Source organism: Amphibalanus amphitrite, unplaced genomic scaffold, assembly GCF_019059575.1.
Source record: "Amphibalanus amphitrite isolate SeventyFive unplaced genomic scaffold, NRLGWU_Aamphi_draft 000050F_arrow, whole genome shotgun sequence".
In the NCBI taxonomy this organism is placed as follows: domain Eukaryota; kingdom Metazoa; phylum Arthropoda; class Thecostraca; order Balanomorpha; family Balanidae; genus Amphibalanus; species Amphibalanus amphitrite.
The window spans coordinates 1,202,991-1,210,101 of record NW_024881546.1 but is presented as its reverse complement, the minus strand read 5'-3'; the positions used below and the strand labels follow the sequence as shown (position 1 = coordinate 1,210,101).

General features: G+C 51.9%; 1 long non-coding RNA gene across 1 annotated transcript; it reads right to left on the bottom strand.

The window, feature by feature from the left end:
• Nucleotides 1-5,012: 5,012 nt before the first annotated feature.
• Nucleotides 5,013-6,086, bottom strand: LOC122377778. The gene is made up of 2 exons (XR_006255920.1): nt 5,782-6,086; nt 5,013-5,325 (listed from the first exon to the last, which is right to left on the bottom strand). It is a non-coding gene; the product is annotated as an uncharacterized LOC122377778 (long non-coding RNA).
• Nucleotides 6,087-7,111: the final 1,025 nt, after the last annotated feature.

Here is a 7,111-nt window from a genome sequence, read left to right as displayed (position 1 = left end):
ACTCCACCGCTTGGCGCATGGGGCCCGTCCCGCAGTGAGCGGGGCAGCGTCCCACGACTTCGCTCGGCCGGTCCGCTCAGCTCTGCGACAGTCCGGTCACGGTGCCGAACGGTTCCACCGACACCCTCTGGCGACGGTGGACTGCCGCTCCCAGCTCCCAGCACCCAGCGCCCAGCTCCCAGGATCCAGCATTCAGCACCCAGCATCCAGCACCCAGCGCCCAGCACCCAGACTCAGCTCCGGCAGACGGCGAGCCTCCGGGACCCGCGCCCGAACAAAATGTTTCTCCTCTCGTAACGGACCGCAGTATAGAATCTGCTTCAAACAATGTCCTGTGTAACAACTAACAGTTCAATGGATCATATCATTTATTGCTTCATGTTTTTTCTCGTCTTTATAATGATTATAGCATCAATGTCTGTCAGAGTTCACACCAGTGTAGCATTAGAAAATAATTTATATTTAAACGTTTCGATATTGCTCACCGAAGGAACTGTGCTCCAATGCTTGCGAGAAGAGGCCGGCTCTTCTGCTACTGCACAACGTATTCACAGGCGTAGTTGAACGAGTACTGGGCTGTCCATGTGTGCCAGGCGTCTTTGAGGACCTGCATGTAGACGCCGCGCTCGTAGGCCGGGTCGGACACGAACGGCTCCGAGTCTCCCCAGCGGGTGAAGTTGAGCGCGCTGCCGTCGTCCCAGACGTACTCGCGGCCCGCGTAGGGCGGCTGGTGGCGCAGACCCAGGTAGATGCGCACCACCGACCGCTCCTGCGCCAGCTGCCGGATAAAGTCGTGCTCCTCCTGCGAGGTGATCGAGGCGAGACCGGCGCCGTGGCCGCCGCACTCGGCCACCGCCTGGCTGCGGGGCACCGCCGCCGCGCTGATGAGGTAGCAGCTGCTGCGCCAGCCTTCCCAGCCGGCCGGACAGCTGCGCAGCGTACAGAGGCCGCCGGAGCCGAAGCCGGGGCCGGCCGGCGCGTACGAGATGGCCCGGCAGTCGTCCCGCCGCGTGCAGCGCGCCGCGCACTGGACGCTGCTGTCGGCGGGCACGGTGAGCAGCGGCGCCGTGGCCGGGTCCGTGGCGCCGCCGGCGTCCGGGTGCAGCACGCGCACCAGCTCTGTCTCGGGCACGGCGCCGCTGACGGTCAGCAGCGCCAGCAGCAGCAGCGGCAGCGGCAGCGCCGGCCGGCCGCCGCCGCGGGGCGTCATGACGGAGCGCAGACGGCAGACTGGGAGCGGCCGCCGCGTCGGCCCGCCCTGTTGGCGGCGCCCTCCATGGTGACCGGCGCACGGGACAGACGCAACCGCCGCGTCACCAACCGACGGCTGTCCATCCTTGCATCCCCAGCCATTTCATTAGTTCCCAGCTGTCTTGTCATCCATTTTTTATTGTAACCATACTGAAAGCTATACCATATAACTTGCCTACCCAGGGCCACGTCACACTGCGCGGCTGCTGTCTGTGAATTCCAGCCGACTGAAGTTTGCGAGCGGTCATGTGCGTATCTGACCGATCGGTCTATTGCACCACCGACCAGTCGATTGGAAATTCACAACTCGGGAGTAGGTATACGTACTAGTGTTGCCGCGGACCGGTTGCCGATAAAATGTATCCGTTCAGTGCGTAGTCGGTTAGCGGTCACACATGGGACTGGTCGGTGACTGCGGTGCTCAGACGTGGGTGAGTCGATGGTTGATCGGCAAGGCTAATTTTAACCCGCGCATAACTGGGTGTTTTCCATAACACGAGTGACTGGAGGGGGGGGGAGCTTAACATAGCCCCCTCCTATCTCCGAAACTACTGGGCCGATAGTCAATATTCAAACGGCGTCTGATAGCATAGCCCTGGAAAAAACTGTACGAGCGAAACCGAATTTCATTGATCTCGAGGTAACTGATGACGTCACAGGACAGGTCAAAATGAAAATTATCAGCACTTCATGGCTTGTTCACAATTTAGGCTCTGGCCGCCGGCTAACAAGTTTTTTTTGCTCGACCAGCCTAGCGCGAGTCTCGAGCGGTGGGACAGTAATTTTGCCCCGGGAATTTTGGCCGGTATGCAAAAGTTACGTTAAACCGGTTTATGTTAACCCGGGAGCAAATAACAACGTGGGAGCCTATCTTAGGTTAGGCAAAGCTAACGGAGTACTTACTTGCCGCCGAAGTGCCGGAAGAAGGTGCTGGAACCGAAAACACAGCATTGACTGATGTATTTATTAATACACAATTACACACAGTTGACAGCAATGAACTCTATAATGTTGACAGTCAGTACTTGTGCAAGGTGTCGGTGTTCAGTTTTAGGGTGTAATAGCCAGGGAAAAGGTTCTATGAACTGAAAAAAAAAACCGGCGCCTATTGCAAAAGGAAAAACCCCGCGCTGAAGCCAAAATAGCGCGGGGAAACCCCTGTATCGTTTAAGCTAATGTGTAAGATGGGGTGACGAAGAGGGAGATGGAAGACGGTTCCGCGCGGGGAGGGACACCCGGGGTCTCCAAGCAGTAAACGCTTCAGCCCCCAGTCGATGTTGGCGCTGCGAAGGTTGTTGGCTCGGGGCCTTAACCGGAGTGCGCAATATGGAGACCGTCTATGCAAGGAGGGATAAGAAGAGGGACAGGGAGGTGACTCCGCGCGGGAAAGGGCACCCGGAGGCCAGGCAGGAAAAGCTAAGCCCCCAGTCGGTGTTGACGGCTGACGCTCAACGATCTCGGCCCAATCGACCTGATCGGAGCGCGCAATATGGAATCACCTTAGTGCCGATCAGATTCATTTTTGGTTTACACACTCCTTGATTACGGAGCGAGCGAAGCGAGCGGTGGACTGTAATCGCCACCAGTAGCGGCGGAACACCTTCAATTAAAGCCGACTTTTGGTCCCATTCTTTCCATGCAACGCCCATAGGGCTAATGTTAAAATGCCAAAATCAAAGGGGAGCACGGTGCCCCGGTGCCCTCCCCGTTCCGCCGCCTATGATCGCCACGCCCCGTGTGGATTGTCCATGACGGTAATACAATACAATACGATACAATACAATACAATACAATAAATACAATACAGTACAATACAATAAATACAATACAATACAATACAGTATTACGTAGCATAACGCCTACATGACCTTGCACCATTCTCCGACGACCCTTCACATGGTAGGTATCTGAGGCCCTACGTAGGTACCTAAATTATTGAGAGTCCCAAACCACTTCTGTGGGCCTTCGCCGGCTGGACGGACGGCTCCCGTGGGCCTTAGCCGAGGGCCCGCACGCATATATTTTTTTGCGAGCTTCATCGGTTTCATAATGGGCCCCGCCGGTTTCTGACTTCTGAGCGTCAGGTTCCGAGCCCTGGGGGTCCATGCGGCAGCTTCTGGACCCACGTCGGCCTCTGTTAGCCCACAATGGTCTTTCCCGTCCCCAGAGACAGACCACCAAGCTGAGCTTGCAATCGTCCAGAATGGGAGCCTGCTTCATTACGATTAGGAACTACTCTCGCCGCACACCGGTGACCGTCCAGCCAGAAGTTGAGCGTCGCGTAGTGAGGACCACGATACCACGATATTATAGAACCACGATATAGGTAGAAACAACAGATTGACGCCCCGAGGACAGAAACAACAGATTGATACGTAAAGGAGAATGTGCGGGACACGGCTCGCCTGAAAAGACTAAAGGTAACGTATTGCTGAGCGAAAAAAAGATTGGTATCAGATAAACAAAATAAAGACGTGAAAACAGTAACAGGTAATCGGGTATATCAATGTGCTCACATTGCATCCATATTTCGTTTGCGCATTTGGACTGACGCCTCCCAATAAAAATTAGTTATCCTTTTCGCTTTTGCCGGCCCCCCAGTACCTAGTGACATTTTATCCTGACTGGGGCGGGCGGGGGGGGGGGGCAGGCAGGTGACTGCGGGGGTTTGCCCCCCCCCCCTCCCCCAGTTAACATGCTAGACGAGGCCCTGACTGGGGGCCCTCTGACACCAGCTAAGGGCCATATAAGTTTGACGCCAGCTCAGGGCCCTCTGACATCAGCTGGGGACCCTCTGACGCTAGCTCAGGGCCCTTTGACGCCCTTTAACCCGCGCGGGGCTGGGGTCTCCAGCCGAACGCGCGGGGCTGGGGGGGGGGGGGTAAATTTTACCCCCCCTGTTATCTCCCGAACTAATGGTCCGATTTGGAAAATTCAAACGCCAATCGAAAGCTCTCATCACGAACTACTAAAAACATGTACTTAATTTAAAGTTTGAGGTCAAGGTCATGGTCAGGTCAAGGGTACAAATTGCAAGTTTCTACAGTATCGGCCTTGCACCGTAGTTGCCGAAGAATGGAGTCATGTGGACTGAGACTGATCGCCCAAAACGTGTTCTTAGGCTACCAAGACAATATTCGTTGCATACAATATCATTCAGAGGTCAAGGTCAAGGTCAGGTCAGGTCAGGTCAGGTCACCAAAAAACAAAATATAGAAAAGGGCATGTGCGACACATGTTTTATGGGTCATTTTACTCATAGAATTCAATAGGCACACTCAATAAGTTATATGGACCACCTCTGGATGAATTTCAGGTCGAGGTCAGGTCAAGGTCAGGTCAAGTGAGGTCAAATTTTGAAGTTGGTTGTTAAGGCCCAAAAAGGTGTCTATCTGATGCAGTTTTCACACTGAAAACTTTTTTACACCTTTCCTGGGTGTAAACACCCGAGGAGGGTGTAGCTGAAATTCTGCGTTTTTTTACCCTCGTCTGAGGTGTAATGTTTACACTCAAATAAAGTGTAACAGGACATTCGCCCGGGGCGTTGACTTTGCACGTTTACACTCTCCAGGCGGATGAAAAAGGCGGTTACACTCGTGATTGACCTTTTACTGTAGTGTTACACCTAGGGCAGAGCACGCCTTCCGAGTGTATATATCGATCCGATTTCGGGTGTTGTTGATTCCAAATCCCCTTCCCCTCCTCCCCCTTTCCTCTGCACCGGTCACGCTCACGCTCTTTACGAAGAATAAACACCAGTATAATGTCAGAATATTTTAACGTTTATTGGACGTTGATTCGTGCAACAAGTACATGAAACGGCGAGTCCCCTGCAGATATGAACCGGGGCTAGGCGTTCGAGTCCAGCGCCTGCGAGCGCGCTCGAAGAAGATAGCGATGTTCGTGATGTACAGCTCGTCCTGCATGTTCGCCATTTTGTTTGGAATTCGGTGATCTTCCCCCTTTCGACCCAAAATGCGCCATCTGCGATGGTGGACGGTCCGTTCGTTGTCGCAGTGCCAAAAACGACCTGCTCCTCACGCATCTCGAGTAGAAGGTATTCGAGTTCCTTCTCTGAAACACACATGGGAAGCGAAATGACTCATACTAGGCCGCTGCCAGAAACTTTAACCCGCGCCCGGGTGGGCCTCTCAGCCAACTTCGCCATGGGGGGAGGGGGGCACGCCAGGTTAACTAAGAAAGCATTAGCTAAGACGCAGACAAAAGCAACAGATAGCTCGTTATAGATCGTTCAGAATCATTCAGGTCATTTTTTGATCAGGTCATTGCTGAGGTCACGGGAGGTCTCCAAACGTAAAAATTTGACGAAGTTCTAGTATTAAACAAGGATGAAGCAAAAACCAATAATCCTAGTGCCATAGATATCATCAAGAGAAGCAGAGCAAAGCCAGCACCACGGCACGCCTCATTTTTCCCATCCCTGCATTACAAATTAGCTTTGGAAATCACGCACGTCCTAATTTTTCGAGAAAAAGTATAATCTTGAAAATGCTGCTGTCATCTACTTACCCGTTCTGGAGCAGATGGGTCTTCCTCAATGCTCAATAGTCACACCAGCTCAGCACACTAACAACCACGTTCGTTGAAGCACAATGGCGCACTGAAAGCCGCGTGGGTGCGCGAGCGGCGTCACGCGCATGCGCCTTTGCCGTCCGGTACATTACACTTCAGAGCAGTGTTGAGCCAAGACAAAAATGCGGCAATCGCAGATCAAGGATCCTTTGTCAATAACACAGCACACATGAAGCGCGATCATCTACACTACAGGAAGGTGTTATTCGTAAATGAACAAAAGCTAGGTGTTAAAGTTCAGAATTGCACCTCCATAAGGTGTTGTATGGGTGTGATTTGCACACCAACGAGGTGTAATTTCGCTTTGATCAGTTTCTAAGCGTAATTGCCGTGTTACAGACCTGCATATAGTGCTCAGTCTGCTATTTACACCTTTAGGTGGTGTTAATACGGCGATGTGAGTGTAAAATTGCTTTCAGTGCACGGCGAATCGAATGGTGCTATTTTTGTTTCCGTACGAGGTCTAGAACTTCCAAAAAAGTCATTTTTCAAAAAAATTGTGTGTCGTGACGTCATAAAATTTTGAATAACTCCCACATTTTTGAACAGATTCTTCTAAAATTTGGTATGTAGGTGCACATAGACCACTTCTCTGACATATATTCCGGTTTTTTCGATAGACTCAAAATTTTGGATTTTATAATGATTTTCCCAAAAAAATCAGTTTTTTGAAAAAAATTAGGCCAAAATCCAAAATTTTCAAAAAACCGAGATAGCCATTTGATAGACAAAGTAAAATTACGTATAACCTTTTTGTTACGTCTTGATTCCTTTAAAAATGAAGATGTTAGCGGCGTTTGAACTTTTGCCGTTTTTGAGGCGAAAATGGCGAACATGACGTCACTAAAACCTCAATTTCTCAAAAATTTTCCGACGGATTTCGCTCAAATTTTCAGGGAACGTGTCAAATTGATGTAAGAAAAGGTACTGAAAGTTTGGCGGCGCTGCGCGCCGCCGTTTTTGAGATATCGCAAAAATTCGCGAGGGGGGGTAAAATTTACCCCCCCAGCCCCGCGCGGGTTAAGGCCTTCTGAGGTCTGTTTGACGCCAGCTGAGGGCCCTTTGATGCCATACCTATGAGGGCCCTTTGAGGCTTTTTGAGGGCCGCTTGACGCCAGCTGAGGACCGTTGGACTCCAGCTGAGGACCACTTGAGGCCTTTTGATGGCCATTTGGCGCCAGCTAAGGGCCCGCTGTCACTAGCTGGGGGCCCTCTGACACCAGCTAAGGACCCTTTAAGGCCTTCAGAGGGCCGTTTGATGCGAGCT